Below are 14,751 nucleotides of genomic sequence, written 5' to 3'. Positions count from 1 at the left end.
TCTTGCTTTGGGCAGTGCTATCACTCTGAATTTTTGTTTGGAGGTCATTCTTATTTCAGGTAAGAGGATAACATGATGAACATATTAAAGCCAGCCAGCAGCTCCTGTGGCCCTGTGCCCAGCCCAACCACCTCCTGGAATAGTCTTGTCACTATATATACTGCATGTACTTCTAATGTGAACCAAATTAATGCTACTTCTACATATCAAGCTTCCAGCTGTAAATGGAAATGCATCATTTTGCTGAGAATCCTGAGGGCAGTATGAACCAAGTTCTGCGACTGTGTTTGTCTGACTGCCAAAATCAGGAACTTCTCTACGTGCCATGCTGCGTTTTCTTCTAAATTTTGTAAATTTGTCTTACTCTGAAGCACAGACCAGATGAGCAAAATTCATTACTAAAATCATAAGGATCTCTTCTCTCACCTTTTTTTTTGATTATGCAGCTGAGAAGGCATTTGTTTCATCATCTGTTTTTCAGGCATTTGGGATTTTTTCATGTAATAGTCTTGAGTTTTGGAAGTGTTGAATGGGTTTTCTTTTGCTCTGAAAATTTTCAGGTAACAACACAAATCCCACTTCATTAGCAGATATTGAGTTTTCCTTTTCCTCTATCATATTCTGCTTTGCATGATGCCCACATCTCTTAGTTGATAAATTTCTCACTTAGATTTGGATGAGAATGACAGATTCATTTCAAGTAGTTGTAATTCATGCTTGGTGTAAAATTTGCATGTGGAATTGTAACGCTGAGTGCTCAGAGAGCAGCAAGAAATGCATCTTCAGCAGAGGGAGGAGGAGGCTGCTGCCATCCCAGCCTTGCCTCCTCACTTGCTTGGGAACTCTGTGGGTGACTCTGGTGGGCAGGCTCAAATCTTCTCTTCTGCACAAGCAAGGAATATTTCCACATGTTCTGCTAGGATGACACTTACCTTTTCTAGGCCTGTAACTGAAGAGCTTGTGAGCTTCACCCTAACCCACTTCCACTTCTCACTCCACTCATGTGCCTGAATGGCCGTAGCATTTCTGGGTTTACAGATGTGGTTATAAGCAAAGTTAGCTTTGATAAAAAGTGAATCAAAGCTGGCTTGGGTTTTAGCTGGAGCAATAATTTCTCTTTTCGTGTTTATTCTGGTCCTGTTTTGAAGGCTTAAAAAAGTTGTCCTGTAATCCTACCTTTTATTTTATGAACAGAGCATTAAACACTTACACATACTTGGAAAGCAAAGTATCTTTATCTTGATGTGGAGTTGGAAGAAAAATGATCAATGTTCAATGTTACTTTGATGACTGATGTGCTATAACAAGACCTGGTAAATCCTCCTAGGCTTGTCTGCCCTTTCATATTCCAGGCCTTTAGGTGGTGAGATGGGGAAAAAGGGAAACACTGAAGAAATCAGGCCTGCCTGTTGAAAACAAATTAGCATTTTGCCACCAAAGCTTTGGCACTAAGTTCATTTCTAAAGAAAAGAATACTTCACATTTTACTTTCCTTTAGGGCATTCTGGAAAGTTTGGGTTCCTCCTCATTTCTTAATACTGTCACATTTATAATTTCAGGCAAAGTATTGTTCAAGCTTTTTATTCTTTTTCTGGCAGTGTTAATCCCATATGCTGGGAAAGATATTCCAGTCTTCTGTTTTGGCTAGAGAGAGCATTTCTGCTAGATCCAAGCATGCACTCTAGATGCATTTTTTGAGTACATTATACATTCTGGGGAAGCATTTATCACATATGAAAGGTCTAGACTGCCCAAATGGAGCTGTTACATTGTCATCTGGCCATAACCCAAAACAAATACTATCCCTGCTATGACTGCATTAGACTAACATGAGTGAGATCTTAAACACCTCTGAGTGTTCTTGTTGCCTTCTCAGTTGTGCCTCATTCAGTCAGAGTTAAGTGCCCTGATGCACTCACTGCACAGTGGCTCTAATGAGAAATCTGCCATTTGTTAACTTCTGTCTGCAGCAGCCAAAAGTTACACTTCCCAACTGGGTTAAGGGATCCAAGGCATCCTTGGAATACATTCTGCAGTCACTCTGTAGCTTTGGGTTAGCTTCTGAAAGTGGTGGCATATATAAGCTGCTATGAAATGTTGACTTTCAAAGTAGTAAACTGGGTCTTTTTTCTCCCATCTTATGAGAGATCAAAGGAGTAAAGGAGTACTGAATACCAGCTCTGTTAATGTCTTTCACACAACTGAGCTCCGCTGGTTGGATCTTTGCACATCTTCTCAACCTCAAACCTGGCTTGTGTTTAAGACATGACAGATATGGGAACTGAAGTGTTACTTCACTATCTCAGTCCAGTAGCAGGGGGAAGAAATTTAAGGGCTTGATACTTCTTTTCCCAGGGAGAAGAGTTGTTCAATTCTTCTCAAAATGACTCCACTGAATACAAATAAACCCCAAAACTAATTGAAGGCCACAGTGTGATATGCCAATTACCAGAACATACAAACAAACACCTCAGAGAAGAGAGTTCATACACATCCTGACCTGTGTCACAAATGAAGGTCTGGGCACCATATTGGACATCTCTGGATGGTCACGGTGATTGAGAGAGGTGTCTGAGCATTGGAGGAAAGAAAATATCACCCCTGTCTTCAAGAAGGGCCCAAAGGAGGACACCAGTGGTGTCCAGTGCCAAGACCAGAGGCCGTGGGTACACACCGAAACAGAGGATGTTCCCTCTGAACATCAGGAAACAGGTTTACACTGTGACAGTGACTGAGCACCGGCATAGGTTGTCCAGAGAGGTTGTGGAGTCTCCACCTGTGAAAAGAGTGAAAAAAAAGTCTGGACATGGTCCTGGGCAAGAAGGATCATGGGACCCTGTTGGAGCAGGGAGGAATGGACCAGATGACCTCCAGAAGTCCATTTCAACCTGTACCATTCTGTTTTCATCTGATTCTGTTTTCATCTTACTTGGCCACTCTGGTTGAACTCTGCTTCTTTTCATTTCTCTAACTTTTTGAAAGCTTGGGGATCCTGAATGCCCTGACCTGGAGATGATTTGCTGCTGAGCTAGGAGGGTACAGTCTTCTCTTTGGCATCTGTTTGTCAAAAGACAGCCGGGCACTTTGGTTCTCTAGAAGTAGGAAAGGTGGGAATCAGTACCTTCCGTGTATCCTTGAGGCTGGTTTGTTCTTTGTTTGTCATGGCCTTCCCTGCAGTCTAAGGGAGACTGTGGCTACTGCCTGTGGCTGCTGCCCTCTCCCACTTGCCAACAAAGGTGTCGTTCCTCCTTCTTTATTCCTACTGTATGCATGGACAAACTGAGGATAACTCAGTGAGACACATCCATCAGTTCAGGCTCTTGTACAGTGTGTAAAGCGTGTCCATCCCAGCTCAGAGTTTGGTGCCAGCCGCGCCAAGGTAATGGGCAGTATTGTCAGTGTGGCTGGCAGAAGTATCTGGCAGCTGTCCTTCAAGGAGGGGTGATGGCCCAGGACTATGTATGGAAATGTCCTCTCCTGGTAGTCACTGGCCACCTCCTGCCTGGCCTGTCTGCCAGAGCCCTGGCCTGTGCCAGGCTAGCATGGCTCTAGCTGTTGAATTGCTTGACCCAGAGAAGGATAGGCCGGGTTTGCTCAGGTTCGCCTAAGAGCGGTGCTGATGTGTGATTTCATTACCTCTCGGGGGCCAGGCTTTGCTCTACGTGCCTGAGGCTCTCACACACTGAATGGGCTCCTATTTGCCCTAGAAGATCACTGCTAAATTCACAGCAGTGTTTGGTCCTTTAGCATGGCTCAGGGGGATGTGCAGCCCCAGAGCGGCGTTTGGTCCTTCAGCATGCTCTGGGAGGATGTGCAGCCCCAGAGAGGGGTTTGGTTCTTTAGCATGCTCAGGGGGATGTGCAGCCCCGGAGAGGGTTTTGGTTCTCCAGCATGGCTCAGGGGGATGTGCAGCCCCGGTTTCCCCCGGCCGGGCTGGCAGGGGAGTTGCGGCCGGGATCCGGCACAGCCCGGCAGCCCGAGCTGTGAATGAGCAGCGTCAGCTCAAAATCTTTGCCGTGCCCTTTGCACCTCGGGCTGCGGCATCTTTGCACACGCTGCATCGCCGGGGAGCTGAGGTTTCATTTACCGAGTGAACGACTCTGAAAAAGGCCCTCCCCGTCCCAATTAGCGCTGCCGCCCGCCCGCCCCGGCGCGGGGTGAGCGGAGCCGCCGCCCGGCGGTGGGCGCGGGGCCGGGGCAGCTCCGGGCGCCCGACCCTTTCAAGCGCTGCGGCGCGCCGGGCTCTTGTGTGAGAAACAAGGGGCACAATGCTGGAGTCGTAACCTCCTCACCCCTGACGGCATGGGAAAGTGCACTCCTCAGCTGTTGGGTATAGAAAAGCCGCTGCAGGCATGAGAAATGTTCATAAAAATGCCGTTTAGAGCCTGCCCTTCTACTCTGCACATGTCATCTTGCCTATCAAGCTGCCTAATTGGAAAATTAGGCTGGCCTTAATTTAGAGATCTAAAAGTTCGTTCCAATAATTTCCCAGAGACTCTTTTTTTCCCCCAATTATTATTATAAGTGGTTTCAGCACATTGGAAATCTTTACTGAAAAAGAAAAACAAAACACCCGGGAAGAGCAGATCTTACATTTCAGAGACATTCTCTGATTTCTACGTGTGAAATTGTATTGTTGTGCATCCTGTGAATGATCACTCGGGGATGAATGTGAGCCCCTGGTGTTTTCCATGCATCATCCCTTATTTGACTGAACACAAAGAGCTCATCGTACTTTAATTTACAGCATGTTATAATCTTATTTTGGAGCTTAATACACCTGCTATTTTCTATCTGGTGAGGCTCTGAAAGCAGCAGCGAGCAGAAGCTGCCTTGCAGCTGTAAACATTTACCCCCCAGGGTCATGTGTCTGTGGGCACCACTGATCCCCAGTCACCTATGGAGACCCGGGGTGGTGTGTGGGATCAGGCCGGCTCCTTGGATACTTCCTGCCTTTGGTCAGGGCTCAGCCTTGCAGCTGGGCACATCCGGGTGGCTGCACTCTATGCCTTGGAGATCTCTGTGAACTGAGTTCAGGTGATGTGGTGGGGATTTCCCCTCTGAGTCTGGACACTGCCTGTCTGAGGTCCTGATGGGAGAAGGGCAGTGGTGGCCAGGCACATCCAGCTGTCTGGTTATCCTCAGCTGCTAGGACAGGGAGGAAGGATTTCTGCTGACTCCTGCTTGTGCCCTGCGCTCAGGAGCTGTGCTCTGCTGCCAGCAGGGCAAGGGCTCACACAGGCAGGATGGCCGAGTGTTGCTGCTGCTGTTCGCACAAGTGGTTGGTGTGTTGGAAGCTGGATGGTCTGACCAAACCTCTCACCGTGTCTCCTGGCAGTGATAAGAGTGGCTGATGTGAACAGCACGGGCTAAAGCATGACTTGATAAATCTGGCAGTCCTCCAGATTTTTGTCCTTTTGCTGAAAGCTGCACACTGGAAGCCTGGGAGCAGGAGAGGCCCATAGCTGGGATGATTTCCAAGGTTGATATTGGGTACCTTGCCATGGATGCAGTGTGCTAAGGCCATGGACACATCCTCCCTGGGTCCCGCTAAGCCATTTGGAGAGGCTGCTGGTCTTGCACAGCTCCTCTGCTCCTTCCCACCCAAGAAACTCACTCCCAGGTGAGTTCCCAAACAATTTTGACCCTGCTGTTTGTTCAGTTAAAGTCTTGTTCATTGTTATGGTTGCTTGTTTTGGAAGATGTGCTTATAGGGTCGGGGGTGAGGAGATGGAAGGAGGGAGCGTGTCTGGCACAAGTTGGGGCCGTTGCCTTTCCATCTCCAGAAGAGCACTACTGAACACTGGGGCAAGAGGATGCCCTTGGGTGAGACTGCCAGACCCAGTTAGGGGCAAGATGCAACCCCAGGTCAGGGTTTGTGAGGTTCAGCCATGCTCTTGGTGCAGCAGGCCTTGCATGTGAGCAGGACCCCAGTTTCATCTCCCGTTACAACTGTAACCACACAGGCTGGGCTGAGATCTAATGTTGATGCAGAAAGCAGGGTTCACCTAAAGAGCTCCTATGGGTGAAACCCAAGACATCAGGATAAAGAAATTACAGAGAGCAATGTGAAAACAAAGCAAACAAAATTCCTGCTCCTCTTGGGCTCTGTCCACTCTCCCTGCAGGCATATAGCATGGCATGGGAAGTCTTCTGGTGATAAAGCACCCAAGCTTCCATGAGAGCATCATTACCATTTCCCTCTTGCTGGAGGGCAAAACCAGGCCAAGATGGGACACACAGACCAAGAGGCCCTGTATTCATGACAAAAAGTGCTCTTACTGTTCCACTTTTATTGAGAGGTTTTGAAAGGGCAGGAGGTCTTCTTGCAGCAGGGCTGAGTCTCAGATGAGTGAAACTGGGCAGAGCAGGAGCTTGTGCAAGCCTGAGAGGTGTGTAGTGTACAGTAAAGAATACAAATGTACATGTGTGCTGAGGGGAGCAAATAGGCCATAAAAGGCTTCTTTCTTCCATTTACACAGAAAGACAAAAGCTGCTGCTGACCCTCTGCAACAGTGCCTCTGGCAGGGCCTTACTGCATCTCTTGTCTGTGCTGGGAAGACCCAGAGCCCAGCTGAGCCCCTCCTGTGAAAGGGTCAATTTCAATGTCTCTAACCTCACTTTGGGTGCCTTGTTTGCTGGCAGCAGTGAGGGCAGCAGGCTGGAAGGGCAGCAGGCACCTTGGTGCAAACCACTGCAGTGCCTTGTGAGCCCTGAGGGTGGGCAGCTGGGGAGCCCTGTCCCAGCCCTGAGTCCCAGCTCACCTGCTCTTTCCAGAAAAGCACAGTTGTACAAACATATTGCCCAGCTTGGCAGGACTTGAGGGGACTTGGGGGCCAGCCCTGCCGGGGATGTGCCTTCCCTCTAGGCAGGCCCACACTGCAGCAGTGTGAAGTTAATGGGAGTTATCCTCCCTGCCCTCTGCTGCTCACAATGGAAATCAGCTCAACAGGATGAAAGGTTGGTGGTGGGAAAGCATGTCAGAAAACACAATGCAGAGAACACAGCTCTTGGGAGAGAGCTCTTTGTTTTGTTATTTGAAAGGGCTCAGGATTTAGTCAAGGGGGTGTAGTTATAATTTACTTTAAGGGATGCTGACAACTGCATTTGTCAAGTCAGATTATGGTCACGCTGTCATAAAGGATCACTCTGTTGTTTTACTGGTAGGGTATAGATGCATAAGTACTTTGGACCTCAATGAGGACAAAAATATGGCTCTGATGTGTGCAAACCCATACTGCTGCCTAAATTTCTGTGCTGCTACATGGCCCTTTGGTTGTGATAGGACTAATCAGTGCATACTTTTGAGCACTTGAGTGAATTTTAAGTCTTTGTAGATTTGAAATAGCTTCACCTTCTGACAATCACACTCAAAATTACTTTTCCTAAATACAGTCAGACTGAATGTGATATACCTAGACATTTTCAAATATATGTGAGCTCAAGAGATCAGGCTGGCATGGGCACCTTGATGTGCCTGTACATTCTGAAATAGGTAGTTATTTAGCAAAGCCACCTCAGGCCCCTGAGCTTTACAGTTTTGCTGTCCATTATCATGCCTCTCCTACCAATTTGTGCTCCTGTGCTCACACAGAGTATTACCATTTGCCATCTCTCTTCTGGTTCTCTTCATTTTTAAATTTCAGACTCTCAAAGCCTGAGGAATGATCTATGGTGTTTTGGTTTTTTTTTTAGTTTTACTTAGAAGACTGTCACTATTTATATTTCTTAATCAAATGTTTCCTTTCCACTACAAGGCCTGCATGTGAGAGAAAGCCAAGTACTCCCAAGAGAGCTGCCAGAACTGCAGCCCAGCATGTTTGCTGGGAGGGGATGGTGCCTAGCAAGGATACAGGTGCTGCTGGGGTGCTGAGCCACATGGGACAGCCCTGAACCATTTCAAGCTCCTGAGATGAAACACAGCCCTCTCAGCTGTGCACCAGTGAGTGTGGGCAGGCCCCTGCATGAAGCAGCCCCAATTTGAATGTAAATGACAGGATTTTGCTGCAGTTGTCCACACTGAGGTGCTAATGAAGAAACAACTTCATCCTTCTGCGTTTGGTGTTGTGTTTGTGTCAGGTCCCTTGGCATCCCTTCTCTTCGTGGGAAAACAGGGTGAGGAGCTGCATCTATGCATGGGTGGACAACTGCCTGGGATGGTTTTTTCTTTTCACATTACTTTACAAATAGCCCCTTCCCTTCTGCCTCACGTTTGCTATTCTTCATGCTGTGCTCCAGGAAAGAAGTACTTGAGCTTAGGAAAGTTCAGTCTTTCCACGCTGAAAGGTTATTCTGAATTAATTATTTTTTTTGCATGAGGGTGTGTACATTAAAACACACTTCTCACAGCCAGGGAGGCAGAAGGGGATGTTGGTAGTGTACATCTCGTTCATCCAGTGTGGGTTCTGGGTACTCACTGGGTACTCATCTGAACTGAGGTGCTTCTAGAGCACTACCTTTGGCTTTGTAAAAATCAGGTTTAACTGCCAAGCCCTGAGTTTACAATATGATGCTGTGTTTTCAGTATAGGAATACTCCAATTTCGAGTCCAGCCTTTCATTTAATTCCTGAAAAACGTGCCCATGTCAGGGGGCTCAGGTAGGCATGGTCACTGAAGCTGGCTCTGTGGCATCCCCAGGTTCACAATCCCTTGAATTTTTAAGCTAAGTGAGACACTGTTGAGCTTGTCCCGGTGCTTTTTGCTGCCAGGAGCACTGCTGGCCGTGTGCGGGCTCCGGAGGGGGAGAAGCGCTGCTGGCCGTGTGCGGGCTGTGAGGGAAGGACAGGACACGCTGCTGGCCGTGTGCGGGCTGTGAAGGGAGGACACGCTGCTGGCCGTGTGCGGGGTGTGAGGGAAGGACACACGCTGCTGGCCGTGTGCGGGGTGTGAGGGAAGGACACGCTGCTGGCCGTGTGCGGGCTGTGCCAGCCGCTGTGGCTGTCGGGCTGTGCGGGTGGCACACACAGCTGTCCTGCCTGTCCCCACCCGGGCCGGGCGCACCTCCCTGGGCCATGTGGCCGGCGTTTAACCGCGGCTCACCGAGCCACATCCGAGCAGCTGACAGCCTGAATAATTTACTGCGTGCACATGGTGGGACCTGCTGTCTCCCTTAGCGCTGGGATCCGATTGCCAGAGCCCATTAATGGGAATTGCCGGGCTGTGCTGACAGCAGCGGGGCTTCGCCCCCTGCGCCGTCCCGCAGCCTCTGTCCTCCCCCGCCAGGGAACCTGACATTTCCTCATGCTTTTATTCTTATCTAACTGAACTGCAAAGCCAAACGCGGCGACTCCCATGTGCTGTGCCCCCCCAGGGAAGCCCCCATCCCAGGGGAATGCTGTGCCCTCAGGGTCCGATGTCTCCGGAGGGGCTGTGATGTTGTCCCAGCGGCGGGCAGGACGCTGGGTATGGAGAGGAGGTTCCCTGGCACCAATCCCGCTGCAGGGATGGGGACAGCAGCCTCACCTTGCTGTGGGGCACTGTCACCCAGGGCCTGCCACTGCCCTGCAATGCAGGGTCTGGCATGGCCATCAGTCCTGCTTTACACACCTAAAGCACAGAGCGTCTGCTCCCTCTCATCTCAGATTTCCTTGCCAGTAAGCTTCTTCACGGCAACCCAGCTTCTCTTTTTCATTTGCCATTTCCAGACTACCTTCCTCACCCTTAGCTGAGCCATCCCCTACCATTTCTCAGATACCCTCTCTGCATTGCTCAGGTATTTTCTCTGCTTCCTAAATCTTCCTGGCTCTTCTGCAAAGCAGGTTTGGTCCTCAGTCTCCTTTACTGATCAGCCAACTCCTTGTGAATGCACTAGCTTTCAGTTTTGGGTGCTTTTGCCATGGGGCAGTAGCAGGATGAAGCTCTCAACACACAGCAATCACATTGATTGGGGTGTTTGTAGCTCTGTTTCACCTGTCACAGCATCCTGAGCACCTGAGAGGATGGGTGGCACAGCTGGCTCAAGGGAAGAGGCAGAAAAGAGGAGAGGAAGCTTCACTCTGTGCCAAAGCCTGGGAGAGCAGGCTAGAAGGAAAGAAGGGAGGACGCAGTCTCAAGCTACATCAGGGAAGGTATAGGTTGGATATTAGGAAAAGTTCTTCACAGGAAGAATAATAAAGTCCTGGGATGCTCTTCCCAGGGAAGTGGTAGAATCACCATCTCTGGATGTGTTTAAAAAAAGACTGGACATGGCACTTGGTGCTATAGTCTAGTTGAGGTGCTAGGGCATATGTTGGACTTGATATTAGAGGTCTCTTCCAACCTCATGATTCTGTGATTCTGTGAAGGGGAGAGGCAAGAGGACTGGACAGTGGGGCAAGAGCTCACACAGCTCTGGAGCAAGCCTGGACCTGGGGAAACTCCTGGTCAGAACTGGGCTCAAAGGAGCAGGGCTGCTTGTTTTGGCTTGCAGTGACAAATGATTGTTCTCGAGTCATCACCTTGTAATTGATGACTGTGTGAGAGAGCATACCCACAGGAGCAACTGTTGTTTGAGTGGCTGGGGGATGCAGAGCTGGGCAAAAAAAGCCCCTCTGGAAATGGTGTAAGGAGCCTATTTGGCATCTCTAAGTATGTGAGCTATTTCAGGTATGTTTGCTCAACTTCTCCGTTACTTGCCAGCACATGATACAGCTATGCCTGTGTGTGCCTGCAAGCTGTACATGAGAGAACCCTGGTGCAGTGGGAAGCAGATTTCCTTTAAAGCTCTCTTGACAGACCCCCATGGATAGCAGATGAAAATGAGATATGCTGGTGGTTTGCTGCTCTTGTTGATACAAACTGTATTTAGTACTTGGGCATTTGAGAAGTGGGAATTGTTTTTTTGGTTCCCTTTCTTTATGTACTCTCTAGCACAAATCACAAATAGCACAAGCCCTCTGTTACCCAGCTCCCCTCCCTGTCAATCCATGTGCTTAGAATATGCAGCTGAATCCAGGCAAAAACTTTGGAAAATCTCTGCTGGAGGGAGGACTTCATCTGATCCCTTCCTTAATTAGAACCTAAGCTTGATTTGTCTATCTTGAAATGTGAAAGGCATTTGTATGTTAAGCAAATACTTAACAAAGGCTTATTTCAAGCCTGTACAAATGAATGCAGTTCTCCTGCCTACTCAGTTTTCCCAGGAATATGAGCATTGAGGGTGAGATGGAACTGCTTTGTGTCCTTCTGCTGCTGAGAAGCAGAGATGACTGAGGGCAGGTGTGATGGAGGTCCATCACATTGTTTTATGCCAGGGATTGGGTGTTCTTTCAGTGTAAGGGATAACTTTGGGATAACTTTGCCCTCATGCACAGAAGGACTTTGTCCTTCCCCAAAGCCCTGCTGCTCATCATGCCTGGTGGGATTGCTCAAGCTTAGAGGAGCTGTTTCCCATCCCACATGGACACTGGTCATTGGGCTCCAAACTTCCACCTTTTACCAGTTCAGGCCTTCTCAGAAAGCCCCTTCAAATTCACACTATAATAGGTATGAAAACCTACTAGGGGGAAAAACCCCAAACCACCACCACCACCAAAAAAACAGCTTTTTAAATTCAGTTAATAAGTGTCATGGTTTTCTGTTGTTTTAATCTGACACAGCTTATTTCTGAGCCATGGATGAAGCATGAAATCTCTAGATATCTAGAAATCTCATTCAAAATGCTAGAAAAGTGGATTTCTCCTGAGCTTATTCTGGCTTCATCTCCCACATCTCTGTTGTGCTGGGACCTGTTGTACCAGACAAAGCCTGCAAGGATGCTCAGCAGCTCTGCTGGTTCACAGACTGCTAAAACACAAATATTTTTTTTTTTGCAAGGACCAGTTCACTAAACAAGTTTTATTTGGATGTTTTTGCTTAGGTGCCACTGCAGCACAACCCTCTGTGGTGGTGGGGTGTCCCCTGTGCCTGCTGGCTCTGCCATGTGCCATTTTCTCCCTCTCCTGGTGCTTTGCTCCCCCTTCATGCTTGGCTTTTATGTGGCATTATTGCAACAGCAGCCTGGGGGACGGGCAGGAAGAAGTGACACTTTGATTGACCATTTTATATAATCTTTAACAATAGAATGGTTTTAGTGACTTGGTACAGCCTGTACTCAACATAAAACCCAGTCTGTTATTGAGAAGTGCTCAGATGGGGAGATAAGCTGTTAATGCTAGTGGAGGAACATTACTGCATAAGAATACAATGATGATATTTTTTTCCCACTTCCACTCTTTTTTCCTTATTCAAAATGTTCCCTTGAGCATTACCTGATAGACTTGACTTCTGCATCAGGTCATTGTTTTGGTTGGACAGGCTGAGATCTTTTCCTTATTTTAGCTATTGCTAAAATTGTATTTTTTTTCCTCCTTTTTTAAGTATCTCAAGATACAAGCTGATCAAGACACACATGTTCCAATCTGATAGAAAGAAGCTTTTATATCCTAAGAAGTAAACCCTTGTTCCAGAAAACAGGGTTATGTATTATCTAGTGATATTAATACTTAAGAGAAAACAATGTAATGAAATTTTCCCCCTTTTTTTTCCCCTGAAACTCTTGCTTAACTAGCAGCTCTTGTACTCCATACAAGAACGTGTGCTGCTGGGTGTCCAAATAATGTTTATATTACGTAAATCGTGTACAAGAATGATACTTGGGCAGTCTCTCACCAGAGCCATCCTTTGGGTTTGTCATGGAGGAGTTAGAAGGAAACTCAGCTGCAGTTACCCCAGAGGTGCCCAAGTTTGCCAACCAAGCAGAGGGAGCGCAGGGAACAGGGCTCTTGGCTTCCTTGTGTTCAAGGGTGAGGGGAATGGAATCAGACTCCACGATCAGCTCTTGGCATGAGCACCTCAGTTCTTGAGTCTGTGAATGTCCCTCAGCTCCGCGAAGGAGGAGCTTCTCCAAGACGGGGAGCTTCTGCTCTGGATCAACAGAGGGATCAATGCCCTCTTGAAACTGTCCCTTCCCAAGGACCCCTCCATGGCATCAGGGATGCTTGTCCACACTCAGGACATCTTAGTGGGTCTGTCACAGCACACACAGGTCATTTCTGTGTCAGCTCCATCCTGCTCTGCCAGGAAGGAAAGCACTGTGCAGTCTGGAGGGTGCCAAGGGGACTTCTGGGTGGGAATTTAATTTTCTCAGGGGAGATGGAGGGGTCTGTGATGGCAGATGATGTGTGGAGAGATGTCTGGATTGAGGAAGGATTAGTGAGAAGAGCCTGCCCCTTGGGAATAGCAAGATTTGAAGGAATCCTACCCAAACCCTTGGTGCACAAAGGGGTGGTGGGGAAGCACCTGATCCCTGTGGCTCTCCTGGCTTGTCAAGTGATGAAGTGAGAGGCAATAATTCTGCAAAATGGCATTGCAGAGGAGAGCAGTTCAGCCTTGTCATGTTGTGCTGGGGAAGGCAAGTGTCCCACTGGGACATGTAATAGAATAGCTTGGTAGGACCTACAACCTCAGCCTGCCCCTCTGCTCCCACTTGTGTGGCCTCCACTGGGGCAACAGTCCCAGTGTCAGTTTCAGCACTGCAAAAAGGTCAGTTCTTGAGAATGCAGAGGGAAACCGTACTCAGGGACCTGGGATACATTTCTGGGGAAACACTGACAAATCAGCTTTGTTTGGACTAATGAAAAGATGGAGGGCTTCAAGTAAGTACACATCAGCTGTGGGGAGCAGTGTTTGCTGGGTCCATGGAAGACAGGAATGAAAAGTGATGGTTTAAATTGCAGTAGGAGAGCCTTGCATTAGACTTAATAAAATAATTTCTATCAGTAAGGAAACTGAAGGAGCAGGATTAATTGCCAGAGGGATCTTGCGCAGCTTTTGTTACTGCAAGTCTTTAAGAGCAGCTCAGAGAAACATCCACCCAGCTGCTATCCTGCCCTGACTTCTTGAACTCTTTCCTCTTCTAGGACCTATTCAGCAGAGGGTGTTAAACGTGTGCTTGACTGAGACTGGAGTCATGGGCTTTGTCTTGGCTGGGATACAGGCATTACAAAAAGTGTTAAAATTGATCCGTATTCAGGAAAGCATTAAAACATACGAATCATTTCAGGCACGTTTAGCACCCGGTGGGTTTTGTCTTGCGTAGGAAGGAAAGAGTTGGTAACAGAATGTCTTAATTAACACATTTCAGAGCTCCAGCCTGGATGCACTCGTGTAACTTTCAACATCTCCTTGCTGGCCAAGTTGAAAGCAATGCTGCCAAAACTTCCCAACACGTCTTTAAAGCCTGACCAAGGACCAGCCCAGGGGGTTGGAGCATGTATTTGAAACGAAGCGTTTGCTTAGTTCCCATACTGGCTGCAAGGGCACCAGGAGGGGGATTTAGTATCTGGAGTCAGTGTTTATCCAGCAGGAGGACGTGCCATGGTGGGTGTGCAGGATGCACCCATCCTTTGCCAGCAGCCCCTTGCCCTGCACACAGCTCTGCCACTGGCACATGCAGCCCTGCCCATGGGCTGCTCCTACCAAATTCCTGGGGTTTCTGCCCGACAGGATCAGGGTGCCCAGGGCTCCTCAGAGCATGGGGGTGGTTTCTGGTCTCAGCAGAACACAGCAGGCCTGGAGAAGTGGCAGCCTGATGGTGATGGAAGTCTGGTGTAATGTCCATCTGTCTGAGCACCACCAGGGCATGCAGCACTTTGCCAGCTCTGCTGGATGCTGGGTACTGGGAGCAGCTCCTGCCTGCCCCAACACCCAGCCCCAGTTAAGTTTGTTGCCTCCACTTTGTCTGCTTGCATTGCTCCATTCATTACCTTAGCACTGATGTTGTTATGCAGACA

This window comes from Camarhynchus parvulus, chromosome 2 (assembly GCF_901933205.1).
Source record: "Camarhynchus parvulus chromosome 2, STF_HiC, whole genome shotgun sequence".
Lineage (NCBI taxonomy): Eukaryota > Metazoa > Chordata > Aves > Passeriformes > Thraupidae > Camarhynchus > Camarhynchus parvulus.
The sequence above is the reverse complement of the archived record's forward strand: the minus strand, read 5'-3'. Positions refer to the sequence as shown.